Raw genomic sequence first — 21,844 nt, 5'->3', positions numbered from 1 at the left:
TCGCATTCCTTTCGTTTTCATATAAAAAAAACTACCAAAATGACAGTTGGATATACGATAATGAGACAACAATGAAAAACAACAAAGATAACATAAAAAATCTAGAGGGCAACATTCATACTTAATCAGACGAAAACGATCTGCATTTTAATGAAATAAATGAAACTCAGATTCTATAAAGCATTAAAGCAGTTTACAACCGCAAGTTTTTTTGAATGACATGTTTTACGCGGAGTTTTTTTTCGCTAAAAGAAAATCAATACATGCTCAAATACTGTTAAGTCAGGTTTCAGAGTAACCAAACATTGCTAATGATGTAAGAAAATTCAGATATCAATATTGCTCTATTATGATTGTTTTGTAGATGTAGTATTTCAAAGAAGAACAAGGATTTAATTAACACAGTAATGTTGTTTAGATTCCTCACCCTGGTAAGTGTAGCTGGTTATATTTACCGAAGAGAGAGAGAGAGAGAGAGAGAGAGAGAGAGAGAGAGAGAGAGAGAGAGAGATGTAATACATAGCAGAAAATTATCAGTCTACGTTATAATCATGAAGTGACATTTCACCAGCATTCTATTTCCTAACATCTTATTTCAAAATAAAAAAATAGCTACAAATTGCAACAACTATTGTTCGACTATGTCGAACGCATCTATCCCATTGCACTAGCTAGAGATAAAGGATACAATGCACAACAGATACAGTTAAGTCGGCCTCATATCTTTACTTACATCTAGAAATTGACAATGAGGGTCGGTTGAAAACAAAACTTGACGACAAAAAAGATGATTTCAGCTTTCCAATTGTGAACTTTCCATTTCTAAGTAGAAAACATTCCAGCATCACCTGCATACGGTGTATATATCTCCCAATTGATACGATATTCCCGTGCTTGCATTTCCTATCATGATTTTCATGATAGAGGGTTGTTGCTCACAAGGAAGCTATTAAGTTAAGATTCCAAATGGTGAAGCTGAAATCATTTCTTCCTAAATTTTACGGACGCCAAACACGAGCTGGTTCACCGTTATGGAAAACCGTTTCACAAATGATATCGGATATGTTCCTAACGTCGTAACTACAATCCCCTTCCCTTTCATAAATGTGACCTACCAAATTCGACTATTTATGAAAGATGTAATTCTCATAAGCAACACGACTGGTGCCACATGTGCAGCATGATATGCTTACCCTTCCGGAGCACCTGAGCTCACCCCTAGTTTTTGTTGGGGTTCGTGTTGTTTATTCTTTAGTTTTCTATGTTTTGTCGTGTGTTCTATTGTTTGTCTGTTTGTCCTTTTCATTTTTAGCCATGGCATTGTCAGTTTATTTTCGATTTATGAGTTTGACTGTCCCTCTGGTATCTTTCGTCCTTCTTTAGATCGCTTGTTATACCAAAATATCAAGTAACAAGCAGATTAATCTTCCTTTTGGTAAATTGATTCGTTTGCACGGTTTATGATACATATTGACCTGAGGTATGATGATAAAAATGAATTACTTGCATGACAAAATTATACAATGTGAAGGTATTAGACATGTGAAACCTGCTTTGAACTAAAAATCTATTGAACAATATAACTCTAGTGAACAATTAAAATGCTTGCTATTTACATTGCAGGTTCATGTGTGTGCAGCTTTCCCGTTTAAATGTCCTGAACCAGCGCAGTGGTCAACCCGTGCAAGAGGCCATTGTCTGGATCCGTCTAAGTATTTTTGTTTGAAGAATGATCTTATTAACGGATATTCTGAAAACTGCACAGTATTCGATTTTCTACAGCCAGGTAAACTGATTTAATTGTGATGACCGGTATTATATCTAGTTTGACAGCACTTAAACTGTTTTCAGTCGATGTTAATATACAAATTGCTAAACAATTTGACGAAAATTTCACCACAACATCTTCTTTGAAAAAAATCCTAACGTCCAATCTGTCAATATCTAAAATAGGTTTCATTGGAACATTGAATTAATATCAGTATTGAAAATGTTTGTATTTCTTAATATAAATTTCAGGAATGTTGTCGATTGAGGAACAATTAGGTAAATCAAAAAATAAAACATAGATTAACGCTTGTGTACGAAAAATACAAGTCTATATATTTGGAATAAACTCATCATAGATACTCATCATCAGGACTAAAATTTTACACTTACGCCAGACGCACTTTCGTCCACAAAAGACACATAAGTGTCGCTCGAATAAAACAATATTGAAATGGCAAAGTAAAGGACGAAATTTAATAGTTTAGCTAGTTTGTTGAAATGTTTGACAACTTTAATTCATTAACAAAATGATAATTTCAGAAATCAGTTTTTAATAACGGATAAAATAGCGCCTCAGACAATATTTAACTTACATGTTTGTGGAAAAATAATTCATATGCTCTCACATGTAATTACATGTATTAAGCAGTATACTTATTCTTGAATTATCATTTTATAATATGTTTATATGAGACGGATTCGTTATTATTTCTAAAATATGTACATTAAGAATATTTATTTCCGGATTTATTGGAGCGAAAAATATTTTAAAATGTACCCGAACATAAGTTTCTCCAGTTGTCGTTTCATATTAAGCTAGAAAAGCAAAAAAATACAACTATCATTGATAACAACGAATGGCTGTCTTTTGTTTTTGTTTTTAATTGAAAACCAAAAAATACTTCATTTGTAACTCATTCGATATGTATTTTAGAGAAGTTAAACTTTTGGCAGATTCCAAATGCTGCATTTGGATTCTGTTAGATATAACGATGTCATCACGGCGGCACGTTAAACGTTCATTATCTCGCTATAGATTTATCTAACCTGAAACTGTATCGATTGCGTTCAATAAAGGCAAGAGTAGTATATTGCTGTTCAAAACTCATAAATCCATGGACAAAAAACAAAATCGGGGTAACAAACTAAAACTGAGGGAAACGCATTAAATATAAGAGGAGAACAACGACACAACATCAAAATGTAACACACACAGAAACGGACTAAGCATTAGACAAAATCCTAAGAGAATAACAAATATATCATCAAAACCAAATACATGAATTTGGAATAGATAAGTACCGTGACACGTCTTATAGTAATGTGGATTCACACTCAAAAATAAGAGAAAACAAACGACAAAACGGAAACACAACGTTAAAGTGTAACACACACAGAAACGAACTATAATATAACAATGGCCGTATTCCTGACTTGGTACAGGACTTTTTTGAAGGAAAAAAATGTGGGATGAACCTGGTTTTGTGACATGCCAAACCTCGCCCTTTAATGGCAATGTTAAAAATAACATTAAAATGACAACATAATATTACAGGACTACAATAAAAATAAATAGGAGAACGTATTATGCAAAGAAACACATAAATAATAGATAACAAAAGACATCAGGTTTAAAATTCAATACGCCAAAAACGCGCCTCGTCCACACAAGACTTACCAGTGACGCCCAGATATAAAAGTTCGAAAGTAAAAAAAAGTACAATGTTGTACAGCACTGAGGATCAAAAGTTGAAAAAGGTTGTGCCAAATACGGCTAAGGTATTTTGCTTGTGATTAGAACATCCTTATTATTTAGAACAATTTATGCTATTGCAAACAGTAAATTTTAAAATGAATATCAAAGATATACATGATAAAACTGAAGTCTTAACTACTTACAGAAAACAAAACCCGAATACATAATACAAAGACCAACACAGAAAATAGACACACCCGCCCTAGTCCAGGCCTCAACGCAAAATGTCATAAAAATGACGTCACATACGAAGTGGTGAAAAGACAAAAAAATTACGTAACATTTGAATTTCTGAAAAAGCACAAAAATGACGTCACATTTGAAATACTATATCTCAAAAAAAAGATAGAATTAGGATTGATTTAAGATTATATTGGAACTAAATACTGATATTACATTGAAACACAATGCACATATCAATACTTATTAATATCAATTAACTATATTATATATATTTCTGGTTTGTTTTGAATCTAATTGCAAACGTAAGACATCGTACAGATTACATTGAACAAAATCAAATCTAAAAAATGAAGGCGTTAACTTAGAGTTACAAATCTTTCCTTACAGGTAGAAAACACGTTCTTCGTGGAGGATTAGATGCAGACATTTGTTCGTCAGAGCGTTATCAGCCATGGCCAATAACATTCTACACAAATGTCAGTACCAACTGTATCTTTCTTAAATCAGCATGCAACGAAGAAGGACTAGTTGTCTATAATAATGGTAATCGCAGCACTGATATTACATGCAGGTGTGACTACACGAGAGGTTACGATTTCATCGTAAAACCTCGAAATCAATGTTTTTGTGTCCCATCAGAAGAAGATTGTTCATGTTATTTTAAGATGTGTCAAGACTCAGGCTATGTGCTGTCGCCAGGTATTTTTTATTTTATTTTAATTTAGAAAAATAGGTAAAATGAAATTTAATCAAAGGGTCGAACTCACTTGAATTAACTTACACTTACCAGCTGTAAGAGACCTGATTATTTTCATACACAATTTGAAACCCTGTTGTTAAGAGAATCTTCATTTTACATATGTGTTTGTTTTGTAAAATATAATTTTATAATTTATAATGATGACATTTCAAGATTGAATTTTACATATTAATTTCATCCGAAATCATTTGTTTTCATCTTATACTTAGAATAAATGTCACATAGTATCCGGTAGGAATATCTAAGATTCAAGGACTTCTCAGTTCGGTTAAATGCCGTAAGATTAATAACAAAACAAAAGGTCAAGTAACACTTGCATTCTAAATAAATGAAATCAACCAGTTAATATACTTCATGCGTCAGAAGCACTTGTCACATACATTCACTAAATTATTTAACTTTTATGAACCAAGACCTTAAATCATTATCACATAAAAAGGTCTATGTCATAGGTATGTGTTTCTCAAACTAAAGACGAACGATAATTTTACTTTCATTTTTTAACCACAAAATATTTTTAGATATCGTAAGCCATAGATTTGTAGAAAACATTTGGAGGAGAAAAGATGAATAAAATTACTACAACCCTAAAATAGGGGAAATGAGAAAATTATGGCCTATTAATTTGGACTCGGGGGATTAGGGAGAGAGTGAAAAATCCTATAAATTCACACTGGTAGTCTGAAATAGGTATACCTTTATGAATCTCGGATAAGATACAATTATTAAAGAAATAAAGCCGAGGCAGGTCCCTTTTGAAAAAAAATATTGATACTTAAACATGTTAAATCCATTCAATAGCGAAAACAATTACCCAATGTAACCCTCTTTCTGTGTACCATGTGATATCCTTTCTTAACCAGGTATAGAACTAGTATTTCAATATGACCTTAGGCAATTTACCTTTGTTGGTTCAGATAAGTAGTTAAGCTAGCTCTAAAAACAGGTTCAATCCCCCATTTTCTTTATAAGAAAATGCTTATACCAAGTCAGGAATATAACAGTTGTTATCCATTTGTTTGATGTGTTTGAGCTTTTGCTTTTGCCATTTGATTAAGGACTTTCCTTTTTGAATTTTCCTTGGAGTTCAGTATTTAGTTATTTTATTTTTTAGGAACTCAATTACTTAAGGTTTTCACCTCGAAGTTTGAGAAATATTGTAGAAGAATTTGTCCATACTTTATTCCCTTCGGGTAGGATCAGTTTAACAAATATATGGATACCAAACGTTTTTTTTTTTTGTCTACATTAGTTGATATAATGACTAGAGATATTTTATTAAGTATATATAATAGGGACAATAACCTAGGGTAATCATCAGCTTCCTGTGTCTGCATTTATAAAATGCATAAGTCTTCTTGGTTAATTTGTTAATTTTTTTATTTTGCTTCCAGGTCTAGCTTTATTTTCGACAAAAGAGTTTGACTGTATCTTTGGTAACTGTCATCTCTCTTTTTCATGTCAATGAATACTACAATGACTCAAGTCCTCTTTCGTATTTATTATAAAACCTTTTTCTAGATTGTGTTATTGATTTGTTTTGTACGGACTTTGATCTATAATGGTTTACTTTTATAAATTGTGACTTGGTTGGAGAGATGTCTCATTTGCACTCATACCATATCTTCTTATATCTATTTTGTATTTTCCTCCTATTCATTTCTAAACTCTTTCACTGAGCCCAATTGAAACTGTATAGTTTTTAGTTTCGAGAGATAACAGTTATTGTAGCAGTTATTATAGTAAAAAAAATGTCTCCAAATGTTTTATATCTTTGTAAGGATGATAACCTATTGAATAGTTGGTGGTTATGAAACGATAGTATAATTATAATTATCAGGATGACACTTTTATGGACATGAAAGCTACGCCATTATGATATGAGCAGTTTAAATAATGTTTATATTTCTGTCTTTTTTAATAGAAACTTTCCATTTGTGTACTGTAAACCAACCTTTAATCGCGAGCGATTTATTTTCGCGAATTTCACGAGTAGAAAAAAAAAACGCGAATATGGATCGTCGCGAATATTTAAAATTTGGATCTCTCATAATTAAACTACAGTAAATAGATAAGAATATCTCGAAATTAGATAGACGCGAAGTTAACAAGAATAAGTAAAACGCGAAATAAAGTACAGTATGTAGGGAAAAATATCATTACATTATTGTCAATGATAAATAGTTCATATTTTTTTATAAAACGTTTATATAGTAGCAAACGTGTTGTACGCATGTATGTGTTTTCAGATTATGGTTGCATTCATTCAGAGAAGAACATATCGATCAACCAATGCAAACCAATTATCGATTCGAGGTAAATATATTTCTATTGAAAGAACAATACCCAACCTAATAAAACTTCCTTCTTTCTACTGCATAGAAGATGTTGAATAGAAATTCAACAGAGTAATGTTAATAAAAGAGTAAAAGTGTTTGAAGTTTCAACGTTTTTGAATGATTGAAATACTTGGATTATATCTACCTATTGCAGTAACTACAACGATAAAATTGAAAACGTCAGATTAAGCTCATAGCTCGCTCAGAACTTCTTACCGAACTATAGTGTATATTAAAATGACAATAATGGTATGTTTTCAAATCGCGGTATTCCATAGTTTCACAGTTTCACTAATTCACGAATAACAATTCTGTAAATTGTAATTTAATGATTACCACTTTACGGACCAATTGGAGCTGTATTCGCTATTGAATGTGACATTGAACGATTACGAGAGAAAGTACCAGAAATATACAATGTACTTTTTGTGGCTATGCGTATTATGTTCAGTCATTTATTAAGATTGTTCAATGCTCTTAACTGAAGTCAATATTATACACCTATTCACTTGGTATGAGGGTAATACCAAGTTTGCTGTCCCTGAGATACCAACTATTGATCGAGGCAAAACCCAGGACACAAGTTGGTATGCAAAGAGACAACAAACTTGCTATTACCCTTACAATTCATTAGGTGTTTTATTATACTGAACAACACAGTCATTAAGTGTTTTATTTTACCGAATAAACCAACTTTCTAAAAGTCTACATATATCATCTTAACGAGAAAGAAAAACATGCACAAGATTAACTATAAGTTGTTTTTTTAAAGTGCGTGTTGTATTTGTAATATTTCATTTACTGCAATCAAGACTATGAATACTTGTGTAAACATTTCCGTGCATATAATACATTCTAGCTAAAGTATAACAAATGCAAATACAGTTTAAGAAGACGATGACAGAACCATATTTAAAATTTTGTACAATATTTTAGATATCTAAAATATGCGAAGATTTTCTTTCTCTTTTATAATTGCTCCTTATAAGTGATATATTTACATGAAATGAAAAAATGACGGACACAAATAGATTATACCATTTACGATATTAGAGTTTGACGTTGGCAAGCACACAAATCCAACAGAATAGTTAATGACGTAATTTTTGTCCACCAAAAATAAGAATCGAAAAGTTCGGTAAATATGATTATAAATCTATTTACCGGGGTAAAAATAATAATACAGAAAACACAACATAAAACACTAAAGCTCAAGCTCCAGCTCCACATACTCGTGTTGCTATATGTATTAAAAATCCGGTAAACATCCTTATTTCTTTGGTCACATTTGTGATCAGGGAAGGGGATTGTAGTTACGACATAAGGAACATATCCGATAGCATCTGTGAAACGGTTATACCATAAACTATTGCCTTGTAAATTGTCTGTGGAATGAAATGGCAAAACTATTTCAGTATTTTTTTTTTTGAAAAAAACATACTGAGGTTTAATAACATATCATATTTTGACAAAATGTAGGTATTATTATTTTTAAATTCATACTAATAATAATAAAAAGAATCCGTCAAAGACTTTTTTCATAGAAATGGAAAGCAAACTGTCATCATGTTGTAGGATTGTTTACGAAAACGAAGTGTACGAAAAAAAAGTGATAGAAAAATAATATTCAGAGATTTTATCGTTGTTTATTTAAAATTAATATATCCTTATATAAAATGATTTTTAATTTAATAAAAACGGTTTTATGGTCTTCCTCATTTTACCATGCCCATCTTTCAATTTGAGTGTTTATCATTCAATTTCATAGTAAAGTTTTATTGACAATATACTTACAATAATATTTATTTAGTAGTTCAAAACCATTCGTTTTCCGATCGTTTAAAAATATTGTGATTTCTCCTTTTGTATGCATAATATTTATCATGGGATTTGATATTAAATTGTTAAACATGTTAAACATTTTAATGGAGCACTAGCTGTCAGATTGATATTTACAGATTTTACTCAAATTATCATATTCGACTTAGATGATACTTAAACATATATCCAAATAAAACAATGCATAAACTCGAAGTATTGTTACAACATTTCGTGCGTATTTGAGTCGAGACATCATCTAAATAAATATCGAGGGAACCTTTCAAAGACTGTTGACGGTTATATGATTCAATACGAATATAAACTTAGATACAAATAGATAACCAACACATGCAATTGTTTTTTTCTAGGTCTGTTTCATATCATAGGTTAAAACAATATGTATAAAATCTGTTTTACCTGTTATAGTATAAGCATGTTTTTTGTGGATCGAACCAGTCACTCAAATAATTTAGCCTTGTTTTCCGTCAATGTTTACATTCTTTTTCTTTTACTAGACGAACAGGCCTAGTTCATGCGGAATCCTTTTCATGCAAAGAGGTTCAAATGAAGTTCACATGAATACGGATTGAATGAGGTTAAAATATTTACTTGTAAGTGAATAATTCTTTAGCGATTTTTCTTTACTTATTTTGACAAAACTGAACCAAACAGGCTGCTGTAAGCGAACTATTATTTCAATATATCGCTTTCATTGATTAATTAAACAACAAAAACAATCATACTTTATTTTTTTCTATAATTTGCAACTGAGCCCCCTTAATACCTACATATGTAAATTAATATATGTTGTAAAGCACTTTAGGATAACTTTGGTAATATAACTTCGCTGTTATAAATACAATACTAATAGCATCCTAAAACCATGGCGATGCACCCCTTCGTAAATATAATCTCAAAATCTTATTTTCAACGACTCGATGATACTTTCAAATTATAAATTTGTGCTTTATGGAAAAAGGATTCGTTTTAATAAAATGTTCTTAAATAACATACATGTTTCCGTGTATTGGTTCCAAAATATTTGTCTGAGGCATATTTGATGAATCTTGGTCTGTGTTCCATTGGATAAGTATCACTACTGTACACTACCATAACAGGATTGCTAAATATTTTGGTTGACTGTAAGTCTTGTCCCTACCGTGCCACGGTTGTCAGGGAAATATCAATTGTGTTGTCCTGAAATTAATCGAATGGTGTAACTATTGTATTTGATATGTGTTGCTTATTTTGACATTAATGATACTACCAAAACTTAGATTCATGTTTCATGAGGTTTCCACAGATTGACGACAAAAACTTACAACTTGAATTTTCTAATCGGCAATATACCATTCAGAAATAGCTACTTGAAGGGGTACTAGCTACAAGATGTATAAAAAATCTAAAATAGGATTTTTTTGGTTCAATTATTGATGAAAGTAAAATAGTGAAATAATAGATCGAACTCAATGAATCCGTATTCATGTGAACTTCAATTTCACCCCTTAGCTAGAGATGGACTGCGTATGACTCGTGCGTGCTGAGTGTTTTTTTTTAATAGGATAACGATGTCAACATTGAAAGTGAAAAAAAGGTAAATAATTTGACTGTCTGATTCGATCGATACAAAAACATTCTTATACAGATAAAAACGATGTTTTACTTATATTTTGATCTATAATATGAAATTAAATAGACGTAGAATTACACGAGCTCGCTTAATCTATTGATATCTATGTTGATGTTTATGTACTTTATATGGCCATTTGATGTTTTCCGAGGTCATCTCGATAGTTAACGAGGTGGCGTCTAAACTTAAATACACACGAAACGAAGCTACATAATATCGATTCCATGCTCTGTAAAATGTTTATTTTAGACTTTTGATAATTTGAAAAAAATGTTTTAAATTGTTATAAATCAAATCTGATAATTTAAGTCAAATGAGTGAACATGAATTTGACATCTAGTGCCCTTTTCAATTATGCTACGTAGTATGGCGTTTACATATCACATTTGATACGTTTCCCCAACTAAAATTCAAATTAAATGGAGTTTCATTTGGAGTGTATTGGATCTTTTATGTGTCAGTATTTTCAAATCTAAGTATTGAAAATGCATTTCAGTGGTTTAAACACCGTTTCTACAACTTCTGTTTATCATTTGTATTTCAATTTTAAAATGAACACCGGATAATAAAAAGTAAAAACCATCGTCAAGGTCTTCGTTTTGTTTTTTTGTTTTTTGTAAAGGGGGGGGGGGGGTGTTTATGATAATAAAATAATGCTGATTATTTCAATTTTGGAGATCACCTGCTCACTTTTATTAAACAAACAGTTTTTTGTTTTTATTGTCTTCTTTAACATAGCAACGGAAATGGCGGTCCTCAGGCTATGTCATACATGCAAGAAGGATGATATTAAATCTTGCACTTAGTGGTTTAAATTTTATAACGGTCAACAAAATCAGCCCTTATTATTAACATTTGAAGACATTTTCAATTTCACTATACATTATCTTTCGTAACAAACAACGACTTCATGTAAAAAAATCCTTAAAGGAAACACAAAACTCCGGAATACCGTATAAACTTGGAGATAATACTGCATATCCAGATCCTGCAAGAAATATGGTCAAAAGATCTTAGATTTAAAATTGATATTATTTTTGGCAACGTCAATGACGGTTGATTTATAGAATAATCGAAAAGTTACTCTACCCGATTACGAAAACTTCTTTTCATGTATTATACAATACAAAACAATTCAATTTAACATTTCTGCGCTTTAATAATTTCACAATGTTCTTTTATTATTGGCTTTCTGTTGTTCAGATTTTTATTTTTGATTTAAATTAAAGGTCCACAATGTTGTTATAGAGAATTCTCAACATCTTACGAACGAAAGCAATTGACCGTAACGAGAAAAGAAGGAGCATTCATTTATTCAATAATTTTGGACTATCGGCTGTGATCTTCTTCCCTTTGAAAATTCTTTAACATACAAAATATATATTCTGGATTGTGTACGATCATTTTGAGTCGTAAACACATTTTATTGACTTGAAATATATAATATATGATATACAATTTACGGTTTAATCATAACAGTTGAAAATGTAATTGATCAATAAATTATGGCGAAGAATATAAAATATTTAGACCCATGACACCAATCGTACAAAAGATTTTGATAAACATGACATGAATTCAATTTTTAGTACATATATGAAAAAGGGTAACTATTGAAAAGAAAGCCTCAAGGGGATATAAATCTTTTTGAATCTTATCAAGGATCAGCTCAATTGAAGAAAGTCTTAAGCAAGCATGAAGTTAAAATAATCTAGGTGTGAACGCCTCTAGTTTTAAATTTGAAAAAAAACATCCACAGATCCGGGGTAACTTAGTTGCCCCAACTCTAAAATCTAAATAATCACTTCTTGACTTTAAACGATTATAACTGATTTATATTTTAGCCAAACCGACTATCTCAAGAAGATAATTAACGTGAAACAGTTAACAATTTTTAAAGATGTTCTGTGATGGTTCTTATTCTCTTTGTGTATGGTTTATCATCGTACACATTTTAGTGTATATAAAATCATTTTGCTTGGGGTTTTTTTTATGGATTTTTTTTTTTGGCATGCTGTAAATATTTTCTCCGGTTTTATTTTTCTCAATTTTCTTTTTACTTTGAAAAAAATATGTAACTATCAGTTTCGTTGGTGCTGTCTGTAGCACTCATACTTTCAACAAGAATACACAAAACTCTATAACTTTACGATTGATTGAGTGCACTTTTATATTTCTGTATCTTATTATCAATAACAAATTGGCAGACCAATTGGACCTAGCTCGCGTTGAGACTTTCCTGATGGGTGCTTTATTTAACCACAAAAATAAAATGCAAGGTTGCAAAGACTATGCAATTATTAACTGTTGTCTTCAAATACAATGCAATATCGGTAGACATTTATCTTGGATTTTCTTATAACAAAATTACTGCTCCTTAACGATACATTCGTAGAGTTTCGTTCGTTCTTAAGATGTTGAGAAAACTCTATTATGAAACATTGTCTACCGTCGTAACTCATCTTTAAATATTTTAAATTCAGACGATTCTCCAAACTGTTGAATTATAATTTATTATAAGGTTTTGAATTCAAGTTTAACGTCCTAAATGAGATATACACTAACAGACAAACATTTAGATGGAATTTTATTAAGCTACTTTAAAAAAAAATCTAAAGTCAAGTCTTCAATATTATTATAACCCTAACAATATGACGGTTTAGCTATTTTCCGTTGCTTATCAAACTGTTGTATTTGATACACACTGTTGTAATTGACTCACCCGAAGGAGAAAAATACCTTAAGTACAAAAACAACACCAAACTTGTTTAATCATATAAAAGTCATACCCAGAGATCATGGCAAGATTATTCATTTATTTAAGAATACACAAAGAATCGAATCAAAGTGATACTGAGGACAAAAAGCAAAATCGGCACATACTCAATGCAGGTATATTAAATGATTTATCAATTAAATTATAAATATAAAGTAAAGGAAGTTTTGTATATTAATATCAAAATTAAACTTAATAGGTGCCACAAACTATGTGTACACGATCTGTATTAAAACACTTTTTCAGCCTATAATTTTCTTAAATGAGACAACTGAAAAAAGTAAAAGACATTAGTATTTCAGCGTTCCATCATTAACAACAGACAATTATTCGTTTGATATGTCAATTTGTACTTTGACTGAGGAAGGAAGGTTATGAAAATTAAAAACAGACACTTCAATGAGTTTCATCAACATCAAATTCCTTACCGGTCTCAACAATGAAGATAAAACTAAATTCAATCTCTGACTAGTTCATGGACTTTTTGAATGTACAATAACAGGGGAAAAGTCATTTGTTTTAAAATTGTATTGACTTTCCTGACTATTCAATCAAACAACTTGGAGGGTGTTAATGAGATTGATTGATTTGTGTGTATTTTTAACAGGTCTTGTGGCCAATAGTTCATGAATATTCAGGACAAAATCAAATCAATAAATGCAACAGGTAGGAAGGGAATGACTGAGAAAAATGGTGGAAAATTTAAAAAGGGTGTATTGGATATTTGAAATTTAGCTTTCATACATAAATACTGTTTTATAAATTGTTATTTGGATGTAGAGTTGTCTCATTGGCACTCACACTACATCTTCCTATATCTTTATCACTATAAATCGAACTTTAATGATATGCGTTTATGATTTTGCTTTTTCAGAAAGGTTTATAACTACAGCGGCAATTTTGGTAACATCTATGTCACTTGTAGTTGTTTTGCTCTCTTATCGTAAGTACTGAATATATATATGCTTAGTACACAAAATATATTTGATTTCAAATGGCTACACAATGCAGAAGCTTTTCAATGCTTTAAAACAAAAACAAATCAATGTTACTTTTTCTCATAGTATTAGTTCAAACAAGTCATACATCATAGTTCGTCCTTTAAAGTAAATGAAAAACAAAAGTTAAAATAGTAAAAGTGAATAGATAGATAAATACATGCTTAAAAATACAAGATATGATACCATAACATATATGTACAAAGCCATGTATCAATATCACTGCTGGTGATCCGATTGATAAATCTGTTGTAGAGTTGTCACTGGTTTAGCCGTACTTATAAATATACTCATTTCTGTGACTGTATTTTGCATTACTTTGTAGGATCATTCACAATATATATTTCAGCTGATCGGTAACTATGCCATTTTCATGCCTTATATGTCATGTACTTTACGAAGCTGGATTAAAACTAACGGGGAAAGGTAACACCCCGCCACCGAAAGCTTTAATATTGTGAAGCCCAGATGGTCAATGGTCTAGCGCGTCGGATACAGTGCAGCCGATTTGGTTTCACAAGATCTCAGTAGCATGAGTTCGAATCCCGGCGAGGGAAGAACAAAAATTTTGCGAAAGCAATTTTACAGATCTAACATTGTTGGGCTGATTTTTAGACGAATCATATATATATAAAACATCGATGCTTACAAAGTTCGATACGCTTACGGGAGCAGTAATGGAAATGGGAAACTCGCTGAAGAATCAAGGTAAGACATTTGAAAATTACCTTGAAAAATCTGGAGATTCTGGGAACAATACTTTAACAAATCTCACTCAACTTCAACAACCATTTCCTTTTTTACAAGAAATGAACGATATCCAAATTAATATTGAAGCAGCACGGCAAAGAGATCTCATCAATGATATGTGGAAAAAATCTTTGAATGAGAGAAAAATTGCGTACTACAATGCGTTGAGGTGTGATAAAAACGCAGAAATATACATAAAGTGGCAAACAATGGAAAACCCGATTCTACCAGAAAATTTTCTTATACGAGAAATTAAAGGAGAACACTGTGAAGAAACGGAAATCCGTGGACAACTAGCCCTTCAGCGTCTAGCTACGGAGATATCACTGCTTCAAACCAGAAAACACCGATTTGAAGAAAAATTTCTGTCAAAGGACGCAACAGTATTAGCTGAGATATCCGAAAAATGTTGCGTCTATTGACAGAAATTTTTCTTCAAATCGGTGTTTTCTGGTTTGAAGCAGTGATATCTCCGCTAGAACAAAGGGAAACAACGATATACACATGAATAATGTAAATATCAATACCACCCCTAATCAACCAAATGTTTCACAGAATACAAATACTGGAACATATGCCGCCGTTGCTTCTAAATAAACTCAAAAGAAATTTGACAACACCGCATTAAGGAATAAATCGTCAAAGAGACCGAACACTCAAAGACGCAATCCGTCCCCAGAAAATTTTCAACAAAATAATGATGAATGGAAAGTTGTAAATAACAGAGGCAGAGGACGCGGAGGAAGACGTGGACTAGGTCGTGGAAGAACCGAAAACTCTAATCGCGGTGGTAGAGGTTGGGGCATCACTAAACATGGTGGAAACAGCAGAGGTCGAGGAAGAGGTGCACGACAGCCTTTTTTTTAGAGAGAGGCCAAAACTTGCAACCACCCGACCCGATTTCGACTGCAAACCAACATCCGAACCGACGATAGACCCCAAAATTATAAACCTCTCACAAAGAACATTAAACGAAAATGAAATTTATTTGTTATCAAAAGGTTTTAAATTTGCTCCCGTCCCATACTCAAATGTTCCGGAATTAAAAGCTGATATCAACAATTTCTCTAGACGCCTTCGTTTAAAAGAAGAATTCGGAAATAAAAAGGACCATGATAAATCTCTCGTAAGAAACAAATCAACTTACACCCCAAGATCGGGGAAAGATGATTATTTAGATACTTACATTGAGACAATAACAAAATTTCCCGTCCGTACACGTAAATGTAAACAGAATTTAACCCGAAATGAACAGCATGCGTTAAAAAGTCTTAAAGATGACGACTCCATTATCATTAAAGAAGCAGATAAAGGAGGAGCCATCATCATTATGGATACCGACTTTTATAAAGAAAAAGTTTTGGAACAGCTTAATGATGAGGAGTACTACAAACAAATAACAAATAACCCGGATGAAACAACTAAAAAGAGATTAAAGAAACTGATAAAAGACTACAATCAATGTCTAACCGAGAAGGAAATAGCGTACTTGTGTGACTTTGATCCGAAAGAGATTAATTTTTATGGACTTCTAAAAGTACATAAAAGTGCACAAATACAAAATACTGTTACAGATCAAAACAATATTTACGTTGAAACATTCCGTCCCGCCGATTTGAAATTAAGACCAATTGTAGCCGGACCGGAATCATTAACTCAAAGACTAAGTCATTTTATCGACCTTGTTATCAAACATCTATGTCCGTCAATTCCAAGTTATATCAAAGATGATATGGAATTTTCAAATCACATTCCTGCCATAGTTCCGGAAGAAACACTATTAACAAGCTTTGATGTTACAAGTCTATACACAAATATTCCCCATGATCTAGGTCTTACAGCCGTAAAATACTGGATCGAAGAAAAACGGGATGAAATTGACAGTAGATTTGAAACAAACTTCATACTAGAAGCTACCAAAATAGTTCTGGAACAAAATACATTTTATTTCGACGGAAACAAATACAGACAAATTAAAGGTACAGCCATGGGAACTAAAGTTGCCCCCACATACGCAAATTTAGTGATGGGATACTTAGAGCAACAGATGTATCGACAAATGTCTGTCCAATTCGATAAAAATTTCTGTGATTATGTCATTAAATTTGGAAAAGATATTTAGATGACTGTATAATATTTTGGAGCAGATCAGAAAAAGATTTATATAAATTTAAAGATCTTATCAACTCCTTACATCCGTCGATTAAATTCACAATGGAAACCAGTGACACACAACTACCATTTTTGGATATCTTCATCTTAAAATCAGGCAGACATATAACAACGGATATTTATTATAAATCCACAGACACCCATCAATACTTAAATTTTCATTCGTGTCATCCGTCCCATACAAAACGAAATATACCTTACTGTATGGCCAGACGGATTTGTGCTATAGTATCTGACCATAACATTCGAGAAGTACGTTTGAAGGAATTAAAAGGTTATTTCACACAACAGCTATACCCAGAGGGTTTAATCGAAAGTGGAATTCGAAAATCTAAACTTTTGACACTTCAAGAATTACGAACCCCGAAAGTGAAAGACACGGACGAAACCTAAAGAAAATACCGTTTGTTAGTACATATGACCCGTATTTACCAAACGTTTTTAATACAATCAAATCAAACCTTCTGATTCTACACGAAAGTGAAACTATGAAAAAATTGATACCGGAAGAAAACTTAATCTGCAGCCGAAGACAACCTAAAAACTTAAAGAAACACTTAACCAGAGCTCGGTTCGAACCGAAGGTTAATGACTTTGAAATAAAGTCTTGCGGGGATTCAAGATGCGGTGTTTGTGGCCACGATACGAAATATTTAGAAACGGGTAAAATGAAATCATTTAAAGATGGCAAAAAATTTCATGTGAACGCCAATATGACTTGTAAGACAACAAACCTTATTTACTGCGTCACATGTCCTGGTTGTCACGAAAATTATATTGGACAGACCGGGAATAGCCTCTGTGAACGGGTGCGAGTTCACAAAGAACAAATAAAACACCCACAATAGAGAACTTCGCCAATTAGTGCCCATCTTGACATTTGTGGTAAAAAGCATTTTCAAATAATGCCTATTTTTAAATGTAGACGGGATGAAGCATATAGAAAAGAGATGGAACGTTATTTCATAACAACGTTCCGATCAAAATTAAATCCAGAGAACTTTTAATAACGAACAATGACGGAACGTCATAAACCTCCTTAACGACGTCGCCTATAGCGACACTACATCAGTTATCCTGAAGAGTCCCAATGGAAGGATGAAATCGATAGAATGGAACTGTTAACTTATTTTTTTATTTTATTATATATATAACTCGTCTAAACATCAACCCAACAATGTTAGATCTGTAAATTTACTTTCGCAAATTTTTGGTTCTTCCCTCGCCGGGATTCGAACCCATGCTACTGTGATATCGTGACACCAAATCGCCTGCACTGCAGCCGTCCCGCTAGACCACACGACCACCTGGGCTGTCAAAAAAAGAGCTTTCGCTGGCCGTGTGTTACCTTTCCTCGTCAGTTTTAATCTAGCGGCGTACTACAGTACATGATATATAAGGCATGAAGATGTTATTGTTACAGATCAGCTAAATTATCTATAGTAAAGGATCCTACAAATTAATGTAATATACAGTCACAGAAAATAATTATATTTATAAGTACGTCTGAGTCAGTGACAACTCTACAACAGATGTATCCATCGGATCGCCATCAATGATGGTGATACATGGCTGTGTACATAATGTATATACAACTCGTCTAAACATCAACCCAACAATGTTAGATCTGTAAATTTGCTTTCGCAAATTTTTGGTTCTTCCCTCGCCGGGATTCGAACCCATGCTACTGTGATATCGTGACACCAAATCGCCTGCACTGCAGCCGTCCCGCTAGACCACACGACCACCTGGGCTCTAAAAAAAAGAGCTTTTGCTGGCCGTGTGTTACCTTTCCTCGTCAGTTTCAATCTAGCGGCGTACTACAGTACATGATATATAAGGCATGAAGATGTTATTGTTACAGATCAGCTAAATTATCTATAGTAAAGGATCCTACAAATTAATGTAATATACAGTCACAGAAAATAATTATATTTATATATATAGGTTGATTTTCTAGGCACTTTATAAATATATATATATATATATATATTAATCCATCAGACTGCCTCAGATGAAGGCCCTTTAGGTACAAAACCGGCGAGGCCATGAAACATGACCAGGCGCTGTTAATATTGTGTTTTTTGGCATATACCATAGTTAATGCATCTAGATTAACTAAACTAGCCCTTGCCTTATGATATTACATTTAGGTTTTAGGAGGGTTAAGTATTCTGCATGTGCATGTCCAAATTTCAGAACCTGAAATTCAGTGATTGTCGTTGGTTGATCTAAAACAAGCTGTATTTCTTATATCTAAATTATTTGGTCTCTTATGGATAGTTAGTTCATTGGCAATCTCTTCATTTTTTATCAATATAATTTTAATTCCATCAACCTTGTCACGTTAATAAAACGATAATTTTTGTATCTGTTTATATCGACAACAACAAAATTGGCGGTAAAAACAAACGGTCTTATTCATTATGATAAAACTGAATAATCAAAATTTTCTCTTGACTCCTTTGCAGTACATTCAATATCCTAAACATTAAAATTGATGGTAAATGTTTGAACGAAAAGGGTTTAAAAAAAGATTCATGGTCACAATGACAATTTTCCAGGCAAATTAAATTGCCAAAGTAAGGTATATGGAACGATTTTGATTTCTCTGAAATATATTTTTTTTTCAAAGAGCGAGTAATATTACTCTTTATCTAAAACAAGAACAACTCTAGAGAATCCGTCTTCAAACAATCAACAACAAATAATAGAAACATATTTACCGAATGGTGTTTTAGAGACGTAATCTGTTGAGCGATTATTTTGTTTGGCAAACTTTAAAATATGTGTATAGCTCTTTCAACTTTCTTGTTAAAAGGAAGGCACGTTTTGTCCTATGTACATACATGAATTTATAAATATTAAACTTTAACCTAACTCATTTATTATTGATAAATTAACAAAAACTATATGTTTACAGCTTTTGCCAGAGTTTTCACAAACTGCTATATTAAACACAGTAAGTTTGAATACCAATACGATTCTTTTTGCATTATGAGGCAATTGTATTGCCAAAACATCAAATAGATATACGTTGTGTGTGTGTGTGTGTGTGTGGGGTGTGTGTGTGTGTGTGTGTGTGTGTGTGTGTGATTCTTTGCATTTTTGTGGACATTCATGCAACATCTAACAAAAATATCATTAATTATTTGAGTGTGACATGTATGGTATATAACAATTACACAGCTCATTTGTTGTCTTACTTCAAAATGTCTGCTAGTCAAAGGGGAATTATTCTTTTATCAATTTAATACACGGAACAGTTCATATATAACAGCACTGTTAAACTATGATATTTCAAAACATAATTTGATAGTGCGCCTAAGGAATAGTAACACTTAGGTAAGACTTCAGAATAAAGCTGTAAGTTTGTCTATTTCTGAAAAACAATTGTTATCTAAGCACGAAAAGTCTATGAACATATATCGTTATATTTAATAATTCCGAATGCAATGTGTAAGTATTATTGATTTATTCCACTACAGCTTCAAAGTATACATTATGAACAACATTCTGAAGATAACGATAAATCACAAAATACAAACTATTGTAAAGCATATGATAAAAATTTCTGATGTTTGAAAATACAATCAATATCAGACCGTCAATATCAGTTAGGTTGTAATAGAAAACAAAAAATGGAAAACTCTTTCTAGTTGTTACCAATAGAAAATCTGGTATGTTTAACCCTCTAAACTTCTTTAAACTGTTGCTGTGTACATGATATGATCAACAGAGCAACGATGCGCAAATTTAAAATACAACATTTGTTGCTCGGTGTGACCCAGGACTCCGTATGAAAACCCATATGTGCATAACTACATTTCTAAAGGGATTTTACACCAAACCCCATCAACAAACGACAAGCATCGAACAACGGCTCATGACTAAGGACCGGCACATAAAACTGCAGCGGGTTTAAACAGGCGTTATCCTTCACTCTTGCCTGAGAAAGAAGTCTAAATGAGAACATAAAAATATCAGTTGGAATGGCTTGCCTCGATCAGAAAGACATTCAATCAAAAACATAATTTAAATCTTATTGGTAAATACAATACAATTTTTACCTCGGCAAAAATTGCATTACATAAAACAATGAACACAGGTTAATCTAGATATAGTTATTTTTTGTTAGGAGTACGGCAGTACTTGACAAAATTTATAAATGGTTGTTTAAAGTACGAATATAGATATAAGAAGTTGTGGTATAAGTGACAGTGAGACAAATCTCTATCCAAGTTACATTATGTAAAAGTAAACCCATATACATGTAGGCCAAAGTGCGGCATTCAACACTGATCCGTGGTTCACACCAAACATCAGATGTGAAAATTGATCATAATAATAAATACTTATCAAAAGTGGAATATACCAAAAATATTGAAACGAGATATAACACATACAAAGTAATGTTTGAATTACAGAAATGCATTATAAACTGTCTCAACGGGTCAAATTAACACGCAAGCACGATTTGAAATTAATCGCAATAACTGAAGGCTAGTTAAAAACCAAAAACGATTAACACTATAAAAGCATGTATCAAAGCCTAGAATAAATTAAAACGCATCCCAGGGATTATTTATTTTAACGCTATAGACAGTCAAAGAGGACATGACTTGATAGCAAAATAAAGTTTCGACAGGCAGAGGGATTTTAATGGATTTAACCTTATAACCTCATATACAGCAACATTTAAATTTATGGTAAACATAAACCGATTTTATAATGCATCATGTTATATATATAGGTATATAGACTTTTAATGGAAAATACACTTGGATGTGTATTATAAATTAGAAAAAAACAGTTCAAAAGATTTTAAAAAAAAAGCAATTTAGTTAGTACGTGATAATTCATTAATGACAAAATCGATGTTAGTGCCA

The 21,844-nt window shown here is 32.1% G+C and overlaps 1 long non-coding RNA gene across 1 annotated transcript; it reads left to right on the top strand.

Annotated features, from left to right (window-relative positions):
- Window positions 1-329: 329 nt before the first annotated feature.
- LOC143058513 (uncharacterized) lies at window positions 330-19,952 on the top strand. The gene is made up of 7 exons (XR_012973098.1): window positions 330-431; window positions 1,624-1,786; window positions 4,097-4,408; window positions 6,719-6,785; window positions 13,084-13,151; window positions 13,910-13,978; window positions 19,879-19,952. It is a non-coding gene; the product is annotated as an uncharacterized LOC143058513 (long non-coding RNA).
- The last annotated feature ends 1,892 nt before the right edge of the window (window positions 19,953-21,844 follow it).

This window comes from Mytilus galloprovincialis, chromosome 14 (assembly GCF_965363235.1).
Source record: "Mytilus galloprovincialis chromosome 14, xbMytGall1.hap1.1, whole genome shotgun sequence".
NCBI lineage: Eukaryota > Metazoa > Mollusca > Bivalvia > Mytilida > Mytilidae > Mytilus > Mytilus galloprovincialis.
This window is presented reverse-complemented; position numbering and strand designations above follow the sequence as displayed.